Source organism: Nylanderia fulva, unplaced genomic scaffold (assembly GCF_048542155.1).
Source record: "Nylanderia fulva isolate GAGA-0341 unplaced genomic scaffold, ASM4854215v1 Scaffold628, whole genome shotgun sequence".
Lineage (NCBI taxonomy): Eukaryota > Metazoa > Arthropoda > Insecta > Hymenoptera > Formicidae > Nylanderia > Nylanderia fulva.
In genome coordinates, this window is record NW_028190730.1 from 1 (window position 1) to 12,678 (window position 12,678).

At 44.9% G+C, this 12,678-nt stretch overlaps 1 pseudogene; it reads left to right on the plus strand.

Moving 5' to 3' along the window:
- The first annotated feature begins 2,048 nt into the window (after positions 1-2,048).
- On the plus strand, positions 2,049-12,277 carry LOC146720716 (uncharacterized; annotated as a pseudogene).
- Positions 12,278-12,678: the final 401 nt, after the last annotated feature.

The following is a 12,678-nucleotide window of genomic DNA, read 5'->3' on the forward strand; positions in this document are numbered from 1 at the left end:
GTTTTAAATATTTTATTTTGCAATAATAAGCACCGTCTGTCTGTATGTCTGTCTGACCGCAAACTACTTACACATTTATTGACTTATTTTCGTAAAACAGATACTAAAATTTTTTTTATCTTTTATTATTCTTTTTTTTAATATTTTATTTTGACCTATTTTTTTGTGAAACAGGTACCAAAAATTTTTTATCTTTTATTATTAATTTTTTTTATTTTTTGCTTATGTTCCCACCACTAACCCGTTATTAATAGCTCTCATACATTTTTATAATTTTTTCAATTTATAAAACCTCTGTACACAACATTTTTTGTAAAATATTTTTCGTTTCTTTTAATTATTTGTTCTTGATTGCTTAATTCATTAATTTTTATTCTGACACTATCCCTTTTTGTTGCTCTAGAGAATGCTACATATAATTGACCATGAGCAAATACGGGTTGTGGCAAATAAATTCCAACTCTTTGTAAAGTTTGTCCTTGAGATTTATTTATCGTCATAGCAAATGACACTCGAATAGGGAATTGTCTTCGTTTAAGCTTGAATGGAATTTCTATATCATTTGTTAAAAAACCTATCCTTGTGATGAAAACAATCTGACCTCTTGAGGGACCAGTTAGGACCTCCGCATAAATTAGATTATGTTTCAAATCTGTTACAATCAATCTTATGCCATTGCAAAGTCCTTTCTTTGTATTTAAATTTCTTAATAAAATAATTGTTGCTGTACAAGTTTCAACGTTGTAGGATGCCGGGTTTACGAGATCGAATGATTGTACGCGATTTGAATCGGTTAAGAATCGCTTTATTTCACTTTTAACAAGTACGTCGCGTAACAGAGAAATGATGTCGTTCGGCGCTCGCTCTCTCGAGGACTGACTCGAGGGCAGCGCGAATTTCGGAGCGCGCGTAGGGCGGCTGCCGATCGGTGTCGCGATTGGATTACAGAAAATCAGGCGATGTACACACGCCAATTAGCGGCTAGTGTACACGCAGGTTTCACGTGTTTCTTAAGCGTAAACATTGAGGAATTTCAAACATTCTCGAGGATTCGATCGTCCTCGAGGATTTGCTCCGAAGAACGAATCTTCAACAGTTGCATTGACTTTTATTTTAAGTTTATGAACTGGCATCCCAGAAGGTGTCACAAAGTTTAAAACTCAGTTGGAAAATTTAATTGCTCTTGTGGATCATCACTCACAATAGAATCAATTAATAAATATTCCTTTTCTTCTCCTTCCATTAAACGAAGAATTTTGTCATTTATTTTAAATGTATCCTCATTCTTTGGACAAAGGATCGCTCGATCTGAATTTTCTCTGTTCTGTTCTTTGGTAATTTTATCACCAAAAATCTCATTAATAATTGATTCTTTTGATATAAAATCTTCAGGTATTTCAATTGTATCGAGATGTAGTCCATCCTTATTGCACAATTTACCATCTCCAAGTTGCATTAACCAATTTGCAAATTCCTTTTCATCTGCAGTTCTCATATTTTGCTTCAGTTTAACCTGAGTTACATTCCTCCATATATGATTATATTTTACAGTCGACTCAATTATGACTGCTTTCTGTGCATGTGGCACTACGGGAAGATTTTGTCTAAAATTTCCTGCAAATAAAATTACTTTTCCTCCAAATGGTCGAGTATTCTTCATTAAATCTTTGAAAAGTTTATCAACTGCTGTTAAGGCATGTCCAACAGTCATGCTTACTTCATCCCATATGATTAATTTGGCATTGATCAATTCTTGTCCAGCTTAAGAATTTCCTCTGATATTTGATTTAACTCCATCATCAATTGGGATTGAAAGCTTAAACAGGGAGTGATAAGTTCTTCCTCCTTTTAAAAGTGTAGCTGCAATTTCAGTTAAAGCACATGACAAAATTATCTCGTTTCTTCCTCTAATAACACTCATAAATGTATTAAATAGGTATGTTTTACCACTTTCTGCAAACGCATCAATAAAAAATAACCGCTGAGGTTTATTTTCATTTTCAATTGCTCGCATAATTATATCATACACGTGTTTTTGCTCACATCAGTATTTAGTGTCAATAATAAATAATCACCTCGTATTCTTTCTTCATCCACATTATATTCTCTTACGTAAATATTCACTGGAGTTGGATTTGGCAATTGAAAGTTTTCACAACTACTTCCATTATTTATTAGAATTGAAGAAAAATATTAAACGTAACAATTTATCAAAGTACGGAAATAGTCCCTTATGAATTGCAATATGGCAAGTCTGTTCATGATGAAATCCAAAAGATCGTCCAATTTTTTAATAGTAAGAAACCTTCGCATAAATACCTAATCACATTGTCTAAAGAAAATTTAAGAAAGAATTTAAATATCGAAAGAAATAAGAACAAAGAGATAAATCAAAGGTCGAATTATTAATCGGAGACTTAGTCCTTGTAAGAATAAAACATCTCTCAAATGCTTTGGATGGCTGTCGAAAAGTTTTTATTTGAAGGCCCCTATAAAATAATTCGATGTGTAGGTGAGAACGCATTTGCATTAGTTGATCCTCAAAATGAACAAATAGAAAAAGACATATAATCGTCTAAAGCTCCGAGAATATTATAGTCAAAAACAAAAAGATCACGAAAAGTAGATATGAAATGGTCTGTTCGAGTTCTCTCGAATGTATATTATTTTATATAAAAACTTTTTTTTTCCTGTTGTTGCTGATAAAAGAGATAAATGGTTTTTGAACTTGTTGTGTATGTGAGGATCACCAAATAACTATATTCAGTATATTGAAAATAGATTTACTTTTAAACAGAAAGTCCGTTAAACGTGTACAGTGTTCTACGCGTGTGTGTCGCTCGGCTGCTCCGATATATCTCCTACCTTCGAGCTCCCTCCTGAGGGCTCTTCCTTGTCTTCTCGACATCGCTATCGTCACGCACGTGTCGCGAACTTATTCGCTGAGCCTACACGCGTGCGCGTATTAATTTAAGCGCGCAAATATAATAATCTCACGCATATCTAACAGAACTTATCATCCGTATCTATACCGCGTGAAATTCGAGATTTGTTGCAGTTGGGAGAGAACTTTTGTCTGCCAGTAATTGATAAAAATAAAACCACCATAGAGTTGTTGAAAAATATAGAACAAAATATTTTTAAACTTCCGGTGGAAAAACGATCTGCGGTCGGAAATAGAGCCTTTCCCATAATAAATAAATTCCATATTTCTATGTCTGAAAAAGTTCACACAAAAAATAGTTTCTTTAAGGCTTACAAATTGACGGGTAAATTCATCCAAGACAATCCCGATATTTTATTTATGAAGGCGGATAAGGGAAATGTCACGGTCGCGATGAACAGAGATATGTATATGGACAAAATGTGTGATTTGCTGGCTGACCGGGATACTTATACTGTTGTCAAAAAAGATCCGACAAGGAACCTAATTAATCAATTACACGGAATTTTAATGAGATGGAAAATGAATAATTACATTTCGTCAACAACATACAAATCCCTGAACTGCACGGATGGGGTTTTACCGAGAGCGTACGGTCTGCCGAAAGTGCATAAACCGAATTGCCCTTTACATGTCATTGTGTCATCAAAGAATACACCTCTTTATTACTTGGCAAAATTTTTACATAAGATAATATATAAGGCAATTCCGAAACCTGATTCGGACATTTCTGATAGTTTCCAATTAGTGAACAAATTAAATGGTTCACGAACGCGATGCGAGAGAAAGGATCGCGCGGCACCAAAGGATGAGTCACTTTTATATTTGAAAAAAAGACTTTAATATTATCCACAATTAAAAAAACAACACTTTAACAAACTTTTCACAATAGTAATTATTTACAGAAAAATCGGAATCAAATCAGAGTGCGGAGTAAGCGGCGGTCGTCAACGTGGTTTTGCGGTTTATCTAATAAGCGGTTTGTGATATGTGTTTCACGGCGGAAAGGCGATAAGATGAAAAGTTTCGTCGACGCCCCTTTTATCAACGCGGTGCTAGGGCCCGTTACGTCATCACGCACCAATTGATTTCGATCATTTCAAAAGTGGTGATGTGACGCAAGGGCGCCGAACGTTATTGGCTGCCCGGTTCTCGCGCGGAGTAGGCACGGGCCTGACATGCGCGAGCGGATCGATTATTTTATTGATTGGCCTTCCAGAGCCACGTGATCGCTTTGCGCATGTGTTTTGCGACATCGGCAGTTATATCTCCGTGCGGTACCCGTTGCGGGATTGTTATTTATTATGACATTTTAATTGCCCTAATGATTTATGTACGTAGATATTTTTGATCTGGGTGAATTTTTTCTATTGTTTATTTTACCGCGACGCATGATAATAACAACTGAAATAGATTAGAATGGATAGGCTTACTTACTTGAAATTGCATGAAATAACTCGGATTTATTTGCAATCTCAAACATCCCGCCCGCCTTGTTACGTTGTGACGAAACAATTCGTTGATGATTGCTGGCCGCGGGCCGCGCTTTATTGGTCGGTGATTGTGGCGGTGCGGCTGCGCGTCACGACGCACGTGGTGATCGCGTGTCGCGCTAGACTCGATCAGCTGTGAAATATCCGCCACGTGTTTGGTGAATACCGCGAGTGAGAGTGGTCGCGTAAGACAATGATGCATTATGATGGCATAATTAATGCTCCGTTAGGTGTACAAATGGCGTGTATAATTGTGTGTATCGTGTGTGGTGTGCGGCGCGTATCTTTCACGCATCGGTAATCGTCGTGTCTGCTTCAACACCGGGAAGCAGGACGATCTTGACGCATGAGCTCGGAAGACGCGGTCTTGATGGTGACCACGCGCACCACGCCGTCGTCTCCGTGATGCAGCTTCGTGATCCGGGCAAGCGGCCATCGACTTGGAGGAGAGATCTCGGAGCGCACCAGGCAGAGAGCTCCGATGTGGGGTGCCGTCTCATTCTTCAGCCACTTTGAACGAGAGGTGAGTCCGTGGATGTACTCCTTCGACCACCTCCCCCAGAAGTGATCTCTCATTTGTTGTAGATGTTGCCATCGTGATCTCGAGGAACCAGGTTCGTCTTCCTGCAGCGGCTCAGGGATGGCGAGAAGAGGTGCCCCGATCAGGAAGTGTCCGGGAGTGAGCGCTGAAACATCGTCTGGATCGTCGGAGAGTGCCTGCAACGGTCGAGAATTGAGACATGCTTCAATTTGAGTGAGGAGTGTATTTAATTCCTCGAAGGTGAGGGTGGTTTCGCCTATCACCCTCCGCAGGTGATACTTGGCAGATTTTACAGCGGCCTCCCATAATCCACCGAAGTGCGGGGCCGCCGGCGGATTGAAGTGCCAGCGGATACCCTCCTTGGCAGCTGCGCGTGCGACGCCTCGACCCTCCGGAGATGCCGCAATGAAGAGCTCTCGTAGGGTGCGGTCAGCTCCAACGAAGGTCGTGCCGCAGTCGCTGAAGATGTCGGTGCAGAGACCCCGTCGGGAGACAAATCGGCGAAGAGCGGCGATGAAGGATTCCGACGAGTAATCTGAGACGAGCTCTAGATGGATGGCCTTCGACCAGAAGCAGATGAAGACCGCAATATAGCCCTTGTAGGCCCGGTGACCGCGGCCCTTGCTGGTCCGGATGAGGATTGGCCCCGCGTAGTCCAGTCCAGTGCGGAGGAATGGCCGTGTTGGAGTGACCCGGCTGTGGGGCAGATTGCCCATAGGTGGTTGTGGTGTTGTCGCTCGCCACCTTGTGCAGGTGACACAGCGATGTAATCGCTGCTTCACCGCTGAACGTCCTCGAAGCACCCAGAACCGCTGTCGAAGCAATCCCAGAGTCAGTTGCACTCCTCCGTGCAAGGTCCGGCGATGACAAGAATCGATCAGCAGTCGAGTCAGCCATGAGGTTGCTGGGACGATCATTGGGTGTCTCTCGTCCTGTGGCAAGAGTGAATTCTTCAGACGTCCTCCCACTCTTAACACGCCTTGTGCATCAATGTATGGAGTCAATTTGGCCAACGGACTGCGTGTTGCAACAGTGCGACCTGCGGAGATGGCGGTGACCTCGTCAGGGAAGTGAAGTGCTTGTACTCCTCGTAACCAGTGCGACAGAGCTACTTCCAACTCGTCCGAGGTCAGTGGCCGTCCAGGTGTGTTAGTTGGTTCTGCCGTGCGAAGCCAGCGACGACACCATGCTGTGACTCGTAACAAGCGGTGCAACGACGAGAAGCGAAGAAGGAGCTCAGGTTCCATGACGACCAGGCTCTTGGTCAGTAGGCTAACGGCTCGTCTCTCAGAAAGGTCGTCCTCCTGGGTGTTCACCTCGGCGATTGGCCATGCAGTCTCTTCCTCCAGCAACCAGGTAAGTCCCGTCCACCATAATGTGTGATTTGTAAGTTCCGACGGAGTAACGCCCCTTGATGCACAATCCGCAGGGTTGTCTTGACCCGCCACGTGTCTCCAGAGTGCATTTGGCAACAGGGTTTGGATGTGGGACACCCGATTGGCAACGAAGGTCTTCCACCGCGAGGCGTGTCCTTGGATCCACTGAAGCGTGACCTTCGAGTCAGACCACAGATGAGTTGGTGTGTCTGTCAAGTCGAGCGTGGTTTGAACATGCTGTGTCAACGTGGTGAGTAAGGCGGCGGCGCAAAGCTCGAGTCTTGGCAAGGTCACTTGCTTGACAGGTGCCACCTTGCTCTTGGCCATTAGCAGCTTCACTGACGTTCCCTCTTTTTCAGCGATGCGGAGGTATACGGCTGCGGCGTACCCTCGTTCGGATGCATCGGGCGAAACCATGGAGTTGCAGCGATGAGTCTCCACGTCCAGTGCCTAGCCAGCGAGGTATTCTCAGGCGGTCGAGGAGATGGAGGTCACCCAGCAGTTGCTGCCAACGATGAGCGTCGGCTGTCGGCAGTGGGGCATCCCAATCCAATCCCTGAAGCCACGTAGTCTGGATGAGGATCTTCGCGCGGATGACGACTGGAGCGAGCCAACCCATTGGATCGAAGAGACGTGCGGTTTCAGAGAGGACATGTCTCTTCGTGTATTCCTTTATAGACGGTGGACGCAGCACGAAGGAGAACTGATCGTCTTGAGGATGCCATCGAAGTCCTAGCGTTGAGTGGCTCTCCCCATTCCATGAGTGCTGCGATTGTTGCATGCGATGATCCTGCGGGACGCCTGTCAGTATCTCCTCATTGTTGGCTGCCCACTTTTTCAACGGAAATCCACCCGCCTTACAGAGGTTGCGTAGTTCCGTCTGGAGGACGATTGCTCCCTCGAGGGTGGTTGCTCCGGTGACGACGTCATCGACGTAGCAATCCCGTCGCAAGGCCACAGCGCCTCGAGGAAAATGCTCCTCTTCATCCTCAGCTAGTTGGTGAAGAGTCCGTATGGCGAGGAATGGAGCGCAACCGAGACCGTAAGTGACCGTTCTCAACTGGTATTCCTGCACTTCATCGTCCGGAGAATGCCGCCACAGGATCGTCTGGAAGCGACAATCGTCTGGATGCACGAGAATCTGCCGGTACATCTTTTCTATGTCGGCGACGAGGACGTAGCGGTGTTGACGCCATCGGAGCAGCACGTCGGCGAGTGTCGGAAGCAGGTTTGCACCAGTGAGGAGATGCGTGTTCAGCGCTTCCCCTGCTCGCGTTCGCTGCGATCCGTTGAAGACGACCCTCAACTTGGTGGTGGTGCTGGATTCCTTGAAGACCCCATGATGTGGTAAGTAACACTTGTCTTGACGATCAATTACCGCAGTGTTTAGCATCGTCATGTGTCGCAGGTCTTCGTATTCCCCGCATGAAGCTGCGTAGAGGTCACCGAAGCGAGGATCCTGAACGCAGCGTCGCTCCATGGCTGTCAGGAGACGTTCCGCTGGTCTGCGAGTCTCCTCCAAGTTGCTGTTGGCGGTGTGAGGAAAATGGCAACCTCACCACATATCTCCCAGCGGCAGTGCGGGGTGTGACTGCTCACAAAGAGCTCCTCACATCGTTGTTCGTCGGGAGGAGGGATGCGACAGCGGTGGGCTCCTGTTTCCTGTTCCCAGAATCGACGCACCAGATCAGCGAGGTCATAATCAGCGGTGCAGCGGAACGTGCGGCGGTGATCCTCGGTTGCTGTTGCATCTGACCCCCCGGAGAGAATCCAACCAAGCATGGTCTTCTGGGCGATCGGCATCTCTGGACCGCCCTTGCGTACGCCCGCCTCGATAATAAACGAGCAGACCTCCGCTCCCAGGAGTAACTCCGCGAGGTCGTCGTCCTGGAAGGTTGGGTCGGCCAGCTGGAGGCCTTGAATGTGAGGCCAAGTTTTGGGGGCCCTTTAAAAGGGGACCTTGCTCAGCAGGGGCCGGCCGGGGGAAACGTATCCAAAACCACGGAGAGTTGGGGCTTGGAAAAGTCTGAATTTTATTTCGGGGGGAAAACCTTTTCCCGGGGGGGTTTGGCCCTGGGAGGGGGCTCCCCAAAACCCCCAAAAAAAAAAAAAATCCCCCTGGGAAACCCCCCCCCCGAGGTGGTGGGTAGTTTAATCTTGGGAGGCCCCCCCCCAAATTTCGGAATAAAAATGGAACCAAGCTCCCAAACCCCTGGAAATCAGTGGCCCCCCCCCCCCACCCCCCCGTGTGAGGGAACCCCAAACCCCCCCCGGGTACCCCCAAAATTGTCCCCCCCCTTTTTTTTTTTGCCTTTTTTGCTAAAAGGGGATGGGCCTTTCGATCCTCGCCTGGGGGTTTTGGGTTTTTAGGTTTGGAAGTTTGGTCGGGGGGGGGAGGGGAAGTTGGGCGGCGGCGAACCGTGACCTCGGAGGCCGGAGACGGGGTTTTTTTTGGGCCTCGTGCAACTTTTTTGGGGGGGACGTGTTTTGAAATTTTAAAAGGGGGTTTTTCTTAAAATTGGGGAAAAGGGGTGAAGAAAGGGTTTCCCCCCGGCCCTTTTGAAAAAATAGCTTGTTCTTTTTCCAACGAATTTTTTTCTTTCCGCAGAGGTTTTGGCCCTTTTGAACTCAGGGCGGCCCCATGAGCGTGTTTTTTCCCGCACATGCCTTTGGGGGGAGATGCCGGTCCGTTTTGGTCCCCTTGAGATTTGGCCGCTCGCCCCGGGGCCTGATTTTTGTTGATCTTTTTTCGGTCTTACAGCGTTGAGTGGGTCAGAACCCTTTTGGAAATTAAAGGGGAGAAGTGTTTCGAGCGAGGGGGGTTTGGGGGCGGATCCTGATGTGGATGCCCCCCATTCGAGGCGAGTGGTTGCGTCGAAGAGCCCTTTTACGAGGTAAATTAAAGGGGGGCCCCATCCCGTGCGTGTCGAGGGACCCCATGCCCCCTGCGTTTTACGACGGTGGTGGGGGGGGGGTTTTATGGATGAAAACAAAACCCATCGGGGTTATCCCTTTTAATCTTGAACGTTGACGAATGGGCCCCAAATTGGGGGAGCGGAAATTTTTTTCCCCTAATGTTTGCCAAGATTGCCCAAGCGCATCGTAATTGCCCCGGGGACAGGTAAAAGAATCTAAATTTTTAAACTTGTCCGGTTAAAAAGGGGGGCCTCAAAAGGGGGGGAGGGGGAAAAAGGGGCTTTTTTGGGGGGTTTGGGGGGATTTCCAAAAACGGGGTTTGGGGGGGGCCGGGGGGGGGGAAACGGGGGGGGGGGGGGGGGGGGGGGGGGGGGGGGGGGGGGGGGAAAAAAAAAAAAAAAAAAAAAAAAGGACCTTGGGGGGGGGGGGGGGGGGGGGGCCCGCCCTCGGTATTGGGGGAAGGGGGGACGGAGGAGACTCCTGGAATTGCTCGGTGGGGCCCTCCGGGGAACTCCTTTTGGGCCCCATAGGGTTTTTTGGTTTTTCCCTTTTCAATCCGGGTTTGACATAATCGCTTTCTTTTTTTTTATTTTTAGCCCCCGAGGGGATGGGGTTTTATGCTGCGTCTAAATTTCGACCAAAAACTGGTCAAGGGTCCTGGTGCAAGGGTGAGGGGGGGTGGCGGTGATGTTGGCTTCCCCCCCCTTTTTTTTAGATACCAAAAGAGGTGCGAGGGAATTTGGTTCCGGGGGACAGTCAATCAGCGTGGGCAGACCCCCCCTTTGATAGTTTGGTGGATGCTGGCGGAACCCCCACTTCACCACCGATTTTGGGAATCCCCGGGGTTGCCCAAAATTTGGGGGGGGCCGGCTCAACGAGAGATCCGGCCGAAGGACCCAAAAAAAAAAATGTTCACGAACCCCGGGGGCGAGAGAAAGGATCGCGCGGCACCAAAAAGGTGAGTCACTTTTTTAAAAAATTAAAAAAGACTTTAAATTTCCCCCCAAATTAAAAAAAACAACAATTTAAAAACTTTTACCCCAAAAAATAAAATTTTTTAGAAAAAAAGGAAAAAAATCAAAGTGCGGTTTTAACGGGGTTTTTCAAAATGGTTTTGGGGGTTTAAAATTTTTTAAAATTTGGGGGGTTTTGAAAATGTGTTTCACGGGGGAAAAAAGGGATTAAAAAGAAAAGTTTGTCGACGCCCCTTTTATCAACGCGGGGGTGGGGGGCCCTACGCCCTCAGCCCCCAATGTTTTTGATTTTTTTAAAAGTGGGGGATGTGACGAAAAGGGGCCGAACGTTTTTTGGCTGCCCGGTTTTCGCGCGGAGTGGGGGACGGGCCGGGGCATGCGCGAGGGGGTCGATTATTTTATTGATTGGCCTTCCAGACCCGTGATCGTTTTTCGCGGGGGTTTTTTTTCGACATCGGCATTTTTAATTTCCGTGGGGGACCCTTTTTGGGGAATTGTTTTTTATTTTGACTTTTTAAAATTCCCTAATAAATTTTTTTACGTAGTTTTTTGTCTGGGGGAATTTTTTTTTTATTTTTTTTTTAAAAACCCCCGACGAATGATAATAAAACTAAAAAATTTTAAAAAGGATAGGCTTACTTTTTTTAAATTCATGAAATAAGGATTTATTTGAAAAACTCAAAAAAATGGTTTATGTGTGGATAGTGATGTGAAGCTAGTTTCATTAGATGTTGCATCATTGTTCACTAACGTACCATTGGATATGGCTATTGATAGTTTAATAAACAGATGAAGGTATATTGAAAAAGAGTGTATGATTCCACGAGATGAATTTTTATTGGCAATTCGTTTTATCATGAATTCGACCTATTTTATGTTTAATAATGTTTGTTATCAACAGACTTTTGGCACTATGGGTTTCCCCCTCTCACCGATCATTGCGGATATCACGTTGCAAGATTTGGAGAGTAGGGCGATTGCTGCGATTCCGGTGTCACTTCTATTTTATTTTAGATATGTTGACGACATCGCGTTGGCGGCCCCTCTCTCTATGCTTAATATTGTACTAAACACTTTCAACTCTTTCCATCCGAGATTGCAGTTCACCATGGAGGAGGGGGTTGATAATCGACTGAATTTTTTAGACGTCACCATTATTGTGAACAATGGGAACATTGAATTTGATTTGTTTCATAAGCCGACGTATTCAGGAAGATATTTAAACTTTGAGTCGCAGCACCCTCTCTGCCATAAAAAAGGCACCATTATCAGCCTCATAGACAGAGTTTTTTGGCTCTCTCATCCGAAATTCCATAAGAGTAACTTTGAGTTTATGATTAGAGTTCTCTTGTCTAATAATTATCCTCTCAATTTGATATTTCAAACATTACAAACGCGGCTAAAAAAGTTGTTCTTCCTCTACAGCAATAAGTTCCATAACAATAGAGCAAATATATGCAACGATAAGATTCTAACACAGAAAAAGTTTCGTATTTTAATATTCGGTATATTAATAATGTATCGGAGAGATTCAAAAATATAACACGTGATTTGGATGTCATTCCATTTTATACAGAAATTAACAGTCTCCGTAAATTCATTAAAGTACACAAGGATAAGTTACCAAGGGAACTCCATAACAATGTAGTTTATAAAATTGATTGTATGGATTGTGATGCGTCGTACGTAGGGCAGACGGGTAGACTATTAAAAACTAAGACGAAAGAACACCGTAACAATATAAAAAGAAACGCATCACAATTATCAGTTATATCGGAGCATAGATTACTGAATCATGATTTTAAATGGAAGGATGTAAAAGTCTTAGACGAGGAGCCTTTTTTGGGCAAACGTTTGATATCGGAAATGATCCATATAAAACGTCAGAGGAATAGTTTAAATTTACACAGCGACACCGATAAATTAAATGATATGTTTAATCCTTTAATAGAAAAATTTACCAAAATCTAGCTGTGTGATCATGCATATCTGTGTTTTGTTAGACCTTCGATATGAGCGCCGATAAGTTTTAGTTGTTTTTATTTTATATTTTATTTTTATTTTTATTTTTTGGTTTTTTTGCGTATATATGTATCGACTGTGCCGAGGTAGAATACCGCACAGTCGTTAGAGTGATGTGTCACGTGTAGCATCGTCTTCTCTTTGTTTTTACTGCCGGGGTGAGTGATCTCTCCGATTTTTAAATTTTAATTCTTGTGATTTTTCTATGTTTAATTTATATAATGTTGTTGTGACTTTGATTAGTGTTGGTAAGGGAGTCACTTATGTGCTCTGCTTCCTTCCTGACGATGGTCACCGTTAGGGAGACACTCCGACGGCCGGACAGTTTGAATAGGGAGGAGAATAACATTTAATTTGTTTTGCGGATTGTATGTATATGTGGTTTATATTTTTAAGGTTATAAATATTGAAC